At 35.3% G+C, this 15739-nt stretch overlaps 1 pseudogene; it reads left to right on the forward strand.

The window, feature by feature from the left end:
* The window catches only part of LOC125259778, a 77169-nt pseudogene that overhangs the window by 49493 nt on the left and 11937 nt on the right, over positions 1-15739 (forward strand).

The raw sequence follows: 15739 nt of genomic DNA on the forward strand, positions 1-15739 counted from the left end.
AGTATTCATCATTTCTTTTTCTTATTTTTGCAGAATAAGACAAATGTATTTACATATACAAAAACTTGGAGACAAGGATTGCTCTTTCTGTGTATTATTTGTGTAACTAAAGCACTAAAAGTCATACTTTAATTGTGAATGAGATACAAATGAGAAAAGTGAGAAACTTTTTTTAATATTAAAAACTTGTCAAAGAAAAGTGTGCCAAATACTTTGGGCTGCCCTTGAGATGTTGGGATAGGCTCTAGCAAACATGCAAACCCTACATAGAACCAGTGGTTTGGAAAATGTATGAATAAATGTTTGATGCCACTAATGCCAAAATTACATATATTATTAGACAAATGGTTTTTGGCCCAACTGTAAGCATGCAGTTTCAAAAATTTAGTTCTATAAGGAATTTTGAAAGGTTTTGTCATTTTAATAATGGCTACTTCAATGAAAATATTAAGTGATTAGTAAACTAAATGACCAAATTTCATGATAAATGTTTGTGTTAGGCTGTATGTGTGAGATGTTTTCTCTATGCTGTAGGCTGTCTAATTGCAGTATTAAAGAGAAAGGCTGTACTGCTCTGGCTTCAGCACTGAGATCAAACCCCTCGCAAATGAGAAATCTGGATCTGAGCTGTAATAAACCAGGAGATTCAGGAGTGAAGCAACTACATGCTTTACTGAAAGATCCACACTGTAAACTGGAGAAACTCAAGTTAGTGTAAAAATGCATTAATTAATAATGAGTGTATGATATATATATATATATATATATATATATATATATATATATATATATATATATAAAAAAAATACAAATACCAGCCAGCCATTAACATGAAGCCATGGTGAACAAAGATCATTTATGGCACAGATAAATTTATGGAATTATAAGGAATGATACAATGTGATGACTCAGAAGCTAGAAGCTATCTATGTCAAAAAAGCTATGTCAAAAACAACTTATATTGTACAACAGTGTACGATCAAATTCAAAATGTCGTTGAAACGGTATGGCTGATCTTAAAGACCCCCTGTGGTGAAAATCAAGTTTTTAATGTTGTTTATATGTCTATGTAGTGTTTTTAATATGCTTTAAGACAAACCATGTGCAAATTCATAAGTCAGCACCATTGCTGAGTATTTTATGTTTGAAACTGCAGTAAACCAAAGACAGTCTAAAACCTGTGGTTTGAAATCGTTGGTGTTTGTGACGTCAGACTACCTTGTAACCAATCACAACAACATGCCGGCAGGCTTTAGCATATCTTTTTTTTTTTTTTTATAATAATTTCTTACTTTTTTATTATTATTATTATTAGGAGTGCAAAACATACAACATAGGGTGAACACAAAACACAACAACAAAACACAAAAACGACAATAACACAGCAATGATAGTAACAGCAATGAAAAGTAAGCAAAAAATGACAAACGGGTAATAGAAGTATTTAAAAAGTAATAGCATGTATAATAATAATGATAATAATATTTTGTGATGACGACATAATGATAGTAATACTAAAGATGGTGTTGATAATAAGTTGTGTTGATGGCAATAGTAAAATAAATAATAACAATGATAACAGTAGTGATACTAATACAAAAAATGGTGATATTTTGTGTTGAAGGCAATAGTAATATCAATAATAATATAATGACATTAATAACAACAACAATAATAATAGTAATAATAACAATAGTAATGCTAAAGATGACGATGATGATGATGATAATATTTTGTGATGATGGCAACAGTAATATCAATAATAATAACAGTAATAATAATAATAATAATAATAATAAAGATAGAATGACAGTAGTAATAATAATAAAGAAATAAGGATTTTTTTTTTGGTTTTGTTTTGTTTTTTCTCCCCCTCCTTCTCATTCACAGTACAATTACTATTTGTATGTATGCCTAAGCTGAGGTGGTGCATTAAAAGAAGGGTGTGGTGCATTAAAATCAGCATTTGGTGCATTAAAATTATGTGTGGTATATGTTAGGTGTAGATTTGATTTAGTTATATTTATATATTTTAAATATATATCCCTTGTGTTATGTTGCGGGTCAATTTGACCCGTTTAGATTTTCTAGTTATTGGAAATACTGGTTAACCTATGTTTTTTTCTTGATATTTTGTGACTTTTTCTCATTTATCATCATGAACATGCATGCAAAGTTTCAACATGCTGGTGTTTTTTGACATATACAAACAAAATTACTATTACGTTCGTGATGTTCGTGGGTCAATTTGACCCGTATATTTTAACGCTCTAAGGCAACTGTACTGACCCAAAATAATAACATTTCTTGGTTATATTTTGTTATTTTATTTTTTTACTGCCTTATGAAGCTAAAAAATGAGGTTTTCCACACTTATTTCAATACAGAAAAATATTTTGTCAGCCACAGATGGTAAAAATTACCTATCATTTATTTTTTCAAGCTACCTGATATAATATTAAACCTTTGTTTTTTTTTCTTGAAATTTTGTGGCTTTTTCTCATTTAGGGTCATGAACATAAATGCAAAGTTTCAACACACTGATGTGTTGTGAAATGTGCATACAGAAATTTTATACGTTCGTACTGTTCGTGGGTCAATTTGACCCATATAGACAACCATTCAAAATCAACTACAGACCCTAAATTCAAAACACTTCTGTGTTGTTCGTCAGAACTCCTCAACTCTAGTACTGATGTGTCAGTGTCTTAATGAGTTTAACTGCTTTTTATTTTCAAAGTTTGTGGAAATACAAAGTTGTTTTACCTGTTAATTATCTATCCCACTTTTTGAGCATAGATATTAAAATGACTTTTCTAACTTAAGGCGAGACACTACAGGTGAATAGGGATTTTTTTTTAATTAAAAGATATCACTGTGAAACTTCTCCAGTTTATTACTGGCATAAACATAAGAAAAAAATTTATTACAAATTTTGTGTAAATTTATGTTTTAATATGCAAATGAGGCCTTATATACTTAAATATATGCTCATTTGCATACATTTCCAAAAACAAAATCTGAAAATTGGAATGGTCCAGGTTTAAAATTTTTGGTTATATTTGTTGACATATTAGATGAAAGGGCTTTTACAGAAGGGATTCTGGATATCTTATTTTGTGCTTTAGTAAATTAGAGAATACTGACAATAGCCTTAAAAAACCTATTTTCGCCATGTTTTTTTGAGTAAAATGACCCATAATTCAGGATAGGAATGATATATCAACAAATCCCTCTGTAAAAGCCTTCAGAATATAGTTAAGTATAAGTCTGGAAAAGTTGGTGCTTGTAGGTGCTACTGAAGTGGATATATCTGACTCTGAGAGTGAGAAAAAACTCATTTTGAGAAAACGGCCTTCAAAGTTTTTATATTGTATAAGTTCATTTATTTCTATTGAAACCCCCAACCTACAAACAAAATATATATTCAGTTTATTAATATCAGTATTATGTAATATTTAAAACACATGGAAATTGATAAATGAATAAATTATTAATAACAATAGCCTTAAGATGAAGAGAACTACCATAACAAACACACATAACAGCAGTCACAAAAACTGCAAACTTCTGCAGTACCTATCTCTCTCACACAGACTACACTCCAGCAACACACTACTACAGAACCCATGATTCTGTGGATCGATGTTAATTTTCAGCCCTGATCCAGCACAGTTAGGACAACACAAACACATGACTACAGTAATTCATACAATCGTGTGGCGTGAATTATGAGCCATTCCTGTGTGGCGCGGCTGTCATTCCCAATCCCTCCAACACACTCTTTCCCTTTCCAAACATTAGGTTACGCGATGAGACACTCGCTGATGGGGTTTCATCGTCTAATCTGTTGTTTACTTTCATTTTACTAGCTCTTGCAAGTGACAGCTGTTGCCGTATTTTGATTTCGGTGTTGTCGGCATTTTCTCTCAGGCGCAGAATAAACAAGGAAGCGTGACGCCTGAGAACCAATCACGTAGTCGGAAATTCACAGCGATCAATCAGATGTGGTTTTCGGCTGTAGATTCCCCGGCAAACTTTCGCGGTTGGATATTTCTACAAAGGAAATGTCCATATTTGGATTAGACAGCGCTGTTAATGAGACTGAGAGCTTTACAATGATATGAGGCATGACATGTTTCTGTGAATGGAGACGGCACGGGAGCTCGCGTTAGAATGCTAACTTTTGGTGATTTCCGATAGAAATCTAAAGGCGCAAGTTGACAAAATATAATGAAATAACCACCTTAATGTGTAATGTTGACATATTTTTTATTTTGATATGAAAGCTTACATGTTAAGGGAGCAAACTGGCCCAAAATCTCAAAATTGACCACTGCATGAAAAAACGATGTTTTCACCTGCCGTGTCTCGCCTTAAATTGTTAAAAATTTTGAATACTTCAGAGCACAGACTTAAGTTTGGTTTCTTTTTAAAGGGACAACTTCACAGATCATTGTAGAAGTAAAACAAAAGTTGTAAAAATAAAGTTTAAAAAAGTTATAGAAGTTTATGAAAATTTAAAATATATAAAATATATATATTTTTATATAAAATATATATTTTACAAAACATTTCAACTCTAAAACATCAAGAAAATCAAAGTTAAATATCTGAACAAGTTCTGTGCCGAATTTTAGGTTGATATCTCAAAAAAAAACAGTAACACTTTTAGTAACACTTTTTGTGCGCAGTACCAAACTTTTTCACTAGATGACATCCAGACTCCACCAGTGACTCTTCGATTTCCATATATGGTTTGAGTGATCTGAACCATATTTACCATACTTTTCAAAATATTTATGAAGTAGACATCCTATTCATTAGAAGTTTGGGCAGTAATTTTAATATTTGATTTGAATTTGATCCCTAAAACACACAAAAAACAAAAGGAAAGAGTCAGAGCGTGTTATAGTTTGGCACCGCATCACAAATGAAGAATCTATCACTATTTATCTATTGCTCTATTGTTTCTTTTGAAAATCAGTCACCAAATATGAAAACTAGAGTCTGAAAGCTTTCAAACAATATATAGTTTGTCAAGATTACTTTAGGTTTAAACTAAGATATTTATATATATATATATATATATATATATATATATATATATATATATATATAAATTTTTTAATTAAAGATATTCATTATACCGTTACCGTCTTTATATCAAGCAAAATATCATCCCATCAACATCATCCTATTACTGCTCAATGTTTCTATAATATTGATGATAATAATAATAATAATGTCAATAATAATAATAATAATAATGAAAATACTCGTAATATTACTAAAACCTTGTATAAATATGTATGTTAATAAATGAATACATAATTAATTAGGATGAGTGTGTCAGATTTGTAATAGTTGAATGAGGTCTGATCTGGAGTGTTGTGGTTCCGATATACAGTTGTAATGAGGTGAAAAATACTCTACGGAGATGTAGTCTGTGAGCAAATTTTGCCAATGCATTATGTGTATAGTGTTTCGGGATTTCCAGTTCAAGAAGATAGTTTTCTTGGCGATGGCTAAGGCTACGAGGAGCATCCTTTTGTTTGTTATTTCCTGATTGAGAGTTGATAGATCACCTTGTAGACAGAGTAAGGGGGATAATGGGATGCGGCAGCCCAGGAGGCGGGACAGGGATTCAGTGACGTCTTTCCAAAAGTGTTTAATGGGTGGGCAGTGCCATGTGGCGTGGATATATGTATCCGGACAATTTTGTGAGCAGTGTGAGCAAATTTCTGATGTGAATCCCATTTTAGACAGCCTTTCCCCAGTGTAGTGTGTTCTATGAAGAGTCTTATACTGTATGAGCTGAAGGTTGGCGTTTTTAGTCACGGAATAGATATTTTTACAAATTTGAGTCCAGAAGTCTGTATCAGGAGCAATTGAAAGGTCTTCTTCCCATTTGATTGTTGGTAAAGTTATGGTTTTATTTAAATTAGTTATAATTTTGTATATTTTGGAAAGTAATTTTTAGAGGATATATTAGAGGTGCCCTAGAACCAGTTTTTACAAGATGTAATATAAGTCTAAGGTGTCCCCTGAATGTGTCTGTGAAGTTTCAGCTCAAAATACCCCATAGATTTTTTTTAATGAATTTTTTTAACTGCCTATTTTGGGGCATCATTAACTATGCACCGATTTAGTGCGCGGCCCCTTTAAATCACACGCTCTCTGCCCCCCGAGCTCTCGACTATAATACAGTGCATTTACAAAGTTCACACAGCTAATATAACCCTCAAATGGATCTTTACAAGATGTTCGTCATGCATACTGCATGCATGCGTCGGATCATGTGAGTATAGTATTTATTTAAATGTTTACATTTAATTCTGAATGAGTTTGAGGCTGTGGTTCATGGCTAAACCTAACATTACACATTGTTGGAGAGATTTATAAAGAATGAAGAATGAAAAAAATGAAAATAGCGACGGCTCTCTTGTCTCCGTTAATACAATAAGAAATGATGGTAACTTTAACCACATTTAACAGTACATTAGCAACATGGTAAACATTTATATAAACATTTATAAAGACAATTCACAAATATCACTAAAAATATCATGTAATCATGGATCATGTCAGTTATTATCACTCCATCTGCCATTTTTCGCTATTGTTCTTACTTGCTTACCTAGTCTGATGATTCAGCTGTGCACAGATCCAGACGTTAATACTGGCTGCCCTTGTGTAATGCCTTGAACATGGGCTGGCATATGCAAATATTGGGAGCATACATATTAATGATCCCGACTGTTACGTAACAGTCGGTGTTATGTTGAGATTCGCCTGTTTTTCTGAGGTCTTTTAAACAAATGAGATTTACACAAGAAGGAGATGTTGAACAATGGTGTTTGAGGCTCACTGTATGTAATTTCCATGTATTGAACTCTTGTTATTCAACTATGCCAAGGTAAATTAAATTTTTGATTCTAGGGCACCTTTAACTAAATCTGCTAATGCGGAAGGAAGGTGAAGATTGATGGTTCTATTGTTGATTTTGGATAAAACAGCTGATTTGAGTTGCAGATAATTCAAGAATTGATTGCTCCTGATATGATACTCCTGGACTAAGTAGGAAAATGCCCATTTATGGAAATTGAGTGTTTTTTGTTTTTTTTTTGCTTGTGAAATCAGGGTTGTTCCAGAGTGGGGTGAGTTTAGATGGGGCCTGATTGGAGTTTGTGATTTGATGATATTTCTACCAGGCTGTCAGAGCAGAGGCTATTGTCAATGCTTTGAAGCATGGGTGATGTTTAATAGACTGACTGAGAAATGGGATTTCTGATATGTGCAAGTTTTCGCAGAGTGATTGTTCTATATCTAATTTGGGCCGTAAATGTTGGCAATTGTTACCGAGTTATTGTTAATTGTTATGTTTATGATAATAAAGCGTCCTTCTGGGTCTGAAATAGTTGTATTATGAACAAATTGATTTATTTATTTATTTTTATTTTTTTTGCTTATCAAGATACATAGTCCTAAGTGGCTGAAAATGAGTCAGTGCATTGTGCTGATCTTAGGGTGTTTTGTTTTGAATCTGCAAGGTGTGTTTCTTGTAGTAAACGTATATCTGCCTGTAGATTATCCAAATAGTTGAGAACTTTATTTTTTATTTTTTTTGTCTGAGATCTAACGTCATGGATGTTCCAGGTAATGAATTTGAGTTGCATGTTGAGCTAATATTGCTATACTGACATATATATGTAAATGAATTATGCCGAACATAAAAAACAGAACAATAGGACATAACACTAGACAAACCTAAGCATTTACAGCAAAGCACATAATAAAACAAAAAACAACACACAGTTTGAAAAACAAAACATGGGTGACTAAGGGGCATACTATTTGTCCACTGTAAGTATTGCTCTTTTGCCTTCTTTTATCATTTGCTTGTGGATGGGGATTAGCTGTTTACGTCGATGGATGATTTCTTGTGGAAACTGGTCATTAAGTCCATAGTGAATGTCCTTTAACTGTTTGCCCTGCCGATGAACAAATTCTTTTTGTTTAAAATGTTTGACTTTAATAATGATTGCGGGCTCAGGTGGCGTTACTGAGTTTTTTTCCTAGACGTGAACACGGTGAAAAGTGATGTTGTTGACAGTTTCTGTTGGGAGTTTGAGCTGTTTAACCATAAAATCCTTGACTGCTTTCTCGGGTTCGTCAGTGGGTGGTTCAGCGATGCTGGTGAAAATCAAGTTGTCCCTCATGCTGCGTGCTTGTAAGTCCAAAATTGTTTCTTTTATCATTTTATTTTCGGAGGTGACGGAGGCGAGCTGAGTGGTAACAGTAGACAGTTGCGTTGTGAGAGTTGTAACGGAGTTCTTTAGCGAACTGTTTTCTTGTGTGAGCGTGTCGATTTTTTGTTGGCTGTATTCCAGACTGTGGCGAAGTTGTTGAAATTCTTTGTGTAGTACTTCTATTAATGCTACTCTGGAATTGTTGTGATTGGTTACCTTTTAACCAATCACAACAATTTGCCAGCAGGCTTTAGCATATCATTAACTATGACTGCTCTGAAGCGGGAACGTCTCGAGAGAAGGTTATCCCGGTAAATTTTCTGTTGATATGAAAAATTGTGTATATTTAGCAAAATAGTGAGTCTATTACGATGTTATGATGAACTACAAGCCTTTCTCCACTGACATTCTGAGTTGTTCAAAGCATTTGTAAGGATACTGATTGTTAGAAGGCAGCTGTCTGACTCTGTCTGAGATGAAGAACAGGAACGGTGTGTGTAACATTAGCAACACATTATTAGCTGTTTGATAACAGTCAAACAAAAGGCTAATCATATTAATTCATTTTAATTAATAACAGAACCGTGGCAAGGGCTGTGCCAAGTGTGTGAGCGCATAGTGACAGCTGACTTGAAGTAAAGCCAATAAAGTTTGTGTTTGTCCTTCGAAATATTTTAATATTATAAAACATAGCTAAAACAATATTGCTCTGAGCGTGTGCGTGTGACCGAGATTCGTGTGCATATTCAGTCAGTGTGGAATCACACGTCAAGTTCTGAGAGAGCTATTCAGTCCATTATAAATTCTGATTTTGGCCGCCTTTGGAATGGATCAAAAACCATAGATATTAGCCTACCTGATAAGTTCAAAATATGCTGGAAATCCACGCTCATTCAAGGATGTGCATTTATTTCATGTACGGGTGCCTGCAGAATTTCATCTGAATACTTTTTTTTTAAATCTCCAAAAAGCAACGAAATTGTCAAACATCCATTTAGCACATGTTCACAGAGGAAAATGGCTGCTTATTCTCTCAATACTGTCTGTTTTACTGAGAAATCGCTTCAGGTGATTCAGTGAGAGAGCAGTCCAAAAGAATGCAAGTGGATTCAGACCATTTTGCAAAGGCGTTTCACCAATTCATAATTTAAAATACAATTTAAGTGTCAGAAAATATGAGCAGTTCAGTTGCACAGCTGTTAAACTGAATATACGAAGCGAAGCAAGCTTTTTTCTTAAATATCCACAACACAATCAACAAATTGCTTGTCACTATACCAATGCTAGACTCTTCGAGCTGGCGCGAGCGAGTGGAGGTGGGGCTAATTTGCATATTCATTGATCCGTGTATATAAAAGGAGGCAAGGGCGTAGAGTTACATTCAAGCAATTTTAAGGCATGAAGAAATTTTTTTTCACTTGATTTTTTTTTTAAATATGTCATTTTGGTGATCAAAAATGAGTTTAAAGGGATCAAATAATTGACTATAGGGGGACTTTAAATTGTTAAACTCCCAATAATCCAAATAATATGAAAAAACAAAGAATGACTAATGGCCAAATATGGGAAAGTTATGAGAAAAAAAAAATCAATATTTATGATTCGTAAGGACCAGATATTTAAGAGTTGGTTAGAGTGTACAGTGTAGTTTCTTCTAAATAAATGACTGTATAAAGTTATTATGAAGACCTATAGATCTATGTTTTTTTCTTATTTTTATTTCCTTTTGACACTTTTTTTATTGCAAGTATACACACAGATATTTGCCTAAAAGTAGGCATAAGATATAAAGGTGTTTATTCCATTTGAAACAAATCACACACTTAAATGTAAGTGTAAAGTGTATTTTTTTCTCTATTGAGGCTTTGGAACTGCAGAATAGGAGAACCAGGCTGTGCTGCTCTGGCTTCAGCTCTAAGATCAAACCCCTCACACCTGAAAGAACTGAATCTAAACTATAATAAACTAGGTGATTCAGCAGTGAAGCTTCTTTCTGATCTACTGAAGGATCCATATTGTAAAGTGGAGAAACTACTGTAAGTGTATTTTATTGTATTGTGTATTAAAGACACACACACACACACACACACACACATTTTCACTTTCAATCTGTGCATTGGTTGGTCATGCAAAGTTTTAATGTTTTTGTTTCTTTTGTGACTAATTGCAATATGCAAACCCAACTGGACAGTTTTTTTTAAACAGTTGTGCTGATATTCAGTACAAGAGCATAAATGTGAGTGTGACTGCATATACAGTGAATTCATAAAGTATTGAGACCCCTGACATATCAAGAGTTTTTCCTCATACAGCCACAGTCAGAGATATTTATTTATTTGTATAGGGACAGATACAATAAACATAGATAAAACTGAGACAATAGCCATCCAGTGCATGTATCATAGTGCTTATTGATACGGTCTGTGGTTCATAAAGACCGCACAATGAAGGATCTTTGCATGACTAAAAAATTGAAGACAGAAAGGACATGAAAACTGATTTAAAAAAAAAAAAAAAACTATAAACATGAACAAAGTAAACCAAACATGTTACATCACTCCCCCCTCCCCATAAAGCGTGTCCTCGCGCCACAAACTGGGAACTGGGGTGGGAGGGTGTGCGCCCTGGAGGCTGACTAGTAGAGTCTTTGGTAGGACAGGAAGCCTCCAGGGCGGTGCCGGCAACTCAGGGAGCCAGGGCGGCACCTGTAATTCAGGGGACCAAAGCGGAGCTGGCTGTTCAGGGGAACAGGGTGGAGCTGGCTGTTCAGGTACCGAGACCCCGGGAGGGCGGCAGCCATCTTGGAGTGAGGTCTTCAGTGCTGAAATAAATACAACAATGTGAAAACACAATTGGTCAGATGTCATTGATTACAAATTATATGGTAGCAGGCTTTCGCAATGTGATGACAGACTGCAATGGGCAGGTAAGGCAGACCAGCAGACTGGGTAAAGTCTCAGAGAAATCCAAGAATAGAGCAGTCAATGAGTAATTCAAGCTGCAATAACATTATCCAAAACTCATAAACTTCAACACAAACAAAACGGAAACCTCAGGACACGAGAACAATGATATGACAAAGAATGAACAAACACACTAGGGCTAATAAAGGGGTGAGTGAATGAGCTACAGGTGGGGGGTGACCTAAGTTGCCATAGCAGAACTGACGGCCAATCAAACCAATGACAGAAACACACAGGGGGGAAAAAATGAACACACAAACCCATGAACCATGAGAGTACTCCTCCACCTGGGAGTACCTACTGGCGCTCCCAGGACAATTTACCTGTTGATTGTAAAACAGGTTTTAATTTGGATACATAGAAGACGGGATGAATTCTCCTGTACACTGGAGGGAGTTTTAGGCAGACCGCCACTGGACTTAGGATTTTGTAGACAGAAAATTGGCCAATGAATTTGGGAGCAAGCTTACTACAAATGGAATGGAGATTGGGGTTGGAATGGGGTTGATTGGAGGTCTTACAACTATCACAAACAGAGCGGACCAAGACAAATTAGCAAACTTCACAGGCCATGGACTGCCACCAGCATCGCTGTTTAATGAGAGGCATGGTATGATTGACCCCTGGATGGCAAGCTACCTTGAAGCAACGACGCTACCAGACGACGTCAGACTGTAAACTCTCAGGCAAAAACAAATGATCTGGTGGGCAAATTAATGGAGGTGTTACCCCTCTCGATCTCTCAAATCAACGTTGAAACAACAAGGTTCTTGGGCATGATGGAAGTGGGAGAGACTGTGAGCTTAGAATGGTCAATAATGTGAGGAAAGGCATCAGGGTTGATGTTTTTGAAGCTCTGATTATAAGAAATGGAAAAATTTAAACAAATGAAAAATAATATCAGATCTGCATTTGGCAGATCTGATATATTCAAGATTTTTATGATCTGTCCTCCAAGGTGAGCTTGACTGCCATCAACTTTCTGTTACCAACGTCATAATTGCGTTCAGCAGAAGATAAACAATGAGAAAAATCAAGCAGGGATGCATCTTCCCATCTATGGAGAAGCACTAGGAGAGGACCGCACCAGCCCCAATCTTTGAACTTCGACCTCCACCACAGACTGACGAGATGGCAACAAGTATAATTTGTGGTTGGAAAAGGCAGCTTCAGCTGCACTGGGCCAAATTAATGCAGCTTTAGTGGAGATCAAGGCAGTCAGAGGAGCATAACTGGCTGTAATTGCAAATAAAATGCCAGTAAAAATTGGCAAAGAAACCTCTGCAGGGCCTTGCAAGAGGTGTCCGTCAATCTACCACAGCCTGATGAGACTATGTAGCCCAAGAAAGGGACTGACTGTGCATGAAAAAATGCATTGTTCTGCTTTGACAAAAAGCCCATTCTCTAGCAGCCTCTGAAGCACTCATCTGATGTACTAAACATGTTTCTGGAAAGGTAAAAAAAAAAAAAAAACACTATCCCATCCCAGTAGACATGAATGAACCGGTCGACTGGCATAACTGCAACAGTCTAAATTGTGTTTTTGTAGTACAGGGCTTTAGAGAGATGACCTTTGTCTGTCTAAGCACCTTTGAAGTACTATTACAAATACACAGATCTCTGCTGTATAATGGAATTATGAAAGCTTTGTTAATGGAATGATGATGATTTGTTTTTGATTCTCTCTGCAGGTTGAAAGAATGCAGTATTACAGAAGAAGGTTGTATTTTTCTGGCTTCAGCTCTGATGTTAAACCCCTCACACCTTAGATTCCTTAATTTGGGCAATAATGAACTAGGGCACTCAGGAGTGAAGCAAATCTCTGATCTACTACAGAATCCACTCTGTAAACTGGAGAAACTATGGTGTGTATTATCATATTATATTATGGTAATATTTATGAAGAAGTACAAATATCAATTATAGCATTGAGAAGCATGTGTCCACTAAAAACATGCACTGTGATGAAGTGAGGACCATTTTACAAATATGCCTTGATTCCTCTGTCCTCATATTATCCGTGCATTATTTCCTTGAATCTTAAGAAGGAGGGGCCAAGACACAAAGGAAATGTGGATGCACAAATTTAGAAGCACCCACAGTAGTGGAGGACAGAGGAATTCATCAGTCTCTTGAAGAAACAAATAACATATTATTTCACCTACAGATACACAAAAGCACATATGAACATAGATAATCATTCAATATCTTTCTGAATTTACTTCATTTTTTACTAACTGTAAAAGTGGAAAGAACACTATCATCTTACTATGTAATAGAGCATATAAAAGGTACATACAAGTTTCAATATCAATGTTCAAAAGGTGAGAAAATACACACTGTAATAAAACAGGCCAGAGTTTAACACTCAAAAGCTCGGGAAATGCGCCGGCGCGTTTTGCTGGATTTTTTTCACATAGCAAAATCAACTTAAAATACTCCGCCATTTTTTGTCATGCAGACAAAAGTAATACATCAATTGAAACTTCAGAATGTCTTCTTTTATTTGTGCACACTCACAGTGAAAACAAAATATGCTTTTTGCAAAATAAAGAAAACTAACATGATGCGCAAGCTGCAGTCTCTCTCTGAATGAAGTCCATTCTGATAGTCCTCAGAAAATTAACTGTAACTTAGTGAATACTACCAGAATCACACAAACATGAGACATATATCTAAAGAAACATTGAAATGTCAGGTTTTAAATCATAAGTAGTAAGTCAAACTGAAAATAAATATTCTCTATGAGAATGTCAGTCGTTTGTAATCTGTTTGAAAAGAGAGAAGTGTCAGTCGTTCGCGAGTCAGCTCATTATCCACTAATGCGGCCATGCCTACGGAACATGCGGCACTTTCAAATGTAAATTCTGAGGCGATACATGCAACAGAAAGTGAACGCCTGCATCAGCTCGGAAAAAAGCATCAAGCTTAGTCAGATTCATGTACATCATTTTGAGACGCAGTGGGGAATAATTCTGGAAGAATTTGCCTCAGAGGAAGAGCACTTTCAATTTCATTTCAATAGAGGATCAACTTGATCAAGCTGATTGTGAATGGTAAGTTTTTTTTATTCTTAAGTTCTCTATTCTAATCATGATATAGTGTCTGTGAATATTAAGATATTTTTTCTTACCAGTGTGAAAGAGACTCAAAATACTCTGTCAATGTTGCACATACAATTAAGAGTTATACACCATTTTAATCTGTGGAATATCTTCTTTTATTTGTGTACACTCAGAGTAAAAACAAAATATTGTGCTTTTTGTAAAATAAAGAAAACAAACATGATGCGTGATCTGTCGTCTCCCTCTGAACGAAGTCCAATCTGATAGTTCTCAGAAAATGAACTGTAACTTAGTGAATACTAATCACAAAAAAATTAGACTTATGTCTAAAGAAACGGTGAAATGTCCGGTTTTAAATCGTGTAAGTGAAATCGAAAACAAAAATTCTCTGTTTATGTAATCTGTATGAAAAGAGACACGTCAGACGCCCGTGATTCAGCTCATTATCCACTAATGCAGCCACACCCACGGAGCTAGCGCTATTCAGACGCAAATTCTGAGGCAATACATGTATACATCGTCGCAATCGTGTATTTGTTGTCTTGAAAAGTGTTTATCTGTATGTCATAGCAATCTCTGGAAGCCTCTGTTAGTTCCTGGAATGTCACATGATATGCCTCTTCTTTTACTGACACAGTATCCAGCGCTCACAGTGATGACAATAAATATAGAATAAATATTACTCCTCTCTGTATAGAAAATTGACATAAACATATGAGAATCCATCAATATTTCTCCAAATGTGCATGCTTTTAAGCATATTAAGAAATTACAGTCAATATAAGATTTTAAGAGTCAAAATGTGAAGCTTAGTCTTAGATCTTTTTAATGATGTATAGTTTGTCAAATGCACATTAACATTTAGGCGATATAATATAAATATATTAGCCTATATGAAATGCCATAGAGGTAGGAATGTTTAGACGCTTTGCATCACAGAAATACATTATATTTTAAAGTATATTAAAATAGAAAACCATTATTTGATAAGAGACTTAAGACTTCTTTTAAAAAAATGTTTTTTTGTAGACAGAAAATTGGACAATGAATTTGGGAGCAAGCTTACTACAAATGGAATGGAGATTGGGGTTGGAATAGGGTTGATTGGAGGTCTTACAACTAGCACAAACAGAGCAGACCAAGACAAATTAGCAAACTTCACAGGCCATGGACTGCCACCAGCATCGCTGTTTAATGAGAGACATGGTATGATTGACCCCTGGATGGCAAGCTACCTTGAAGCAATGACCCTACCAGATGACATCAGACTGTAAACTCTCAGGCAAAAACAAATGATCTGGTGGGCAAATTAATGGAGATGTTACCCCTTGTATGGCCATGCAGACCTTTGATTCGATCTCTCAAATCAACGTTGAAACAACAAGGTTCTTGGGCAGGATGGAAGTGGGAGAGACTGTGAGCTTAGAATGGTCAATAATGTGAGGAAAGGCATCAGGCT

The sequence above is a fragment of the Megalobrama amblycephala genome, linkage group LG24 (genome assembly GCF_018812025.1).
Source record: "Megalobrama amblycephala isolate DHTTF-2021 linkage group LG24, ASM1881202v1, whole genome shotgun sequence".
Classification (NCBI taxonomy): Eukaryota; Metazoa; Chordata; class Actinopteri; order Cypriniformes; family Xenocyprididae; genus Megalobrama; species Megalobrama amblycephala.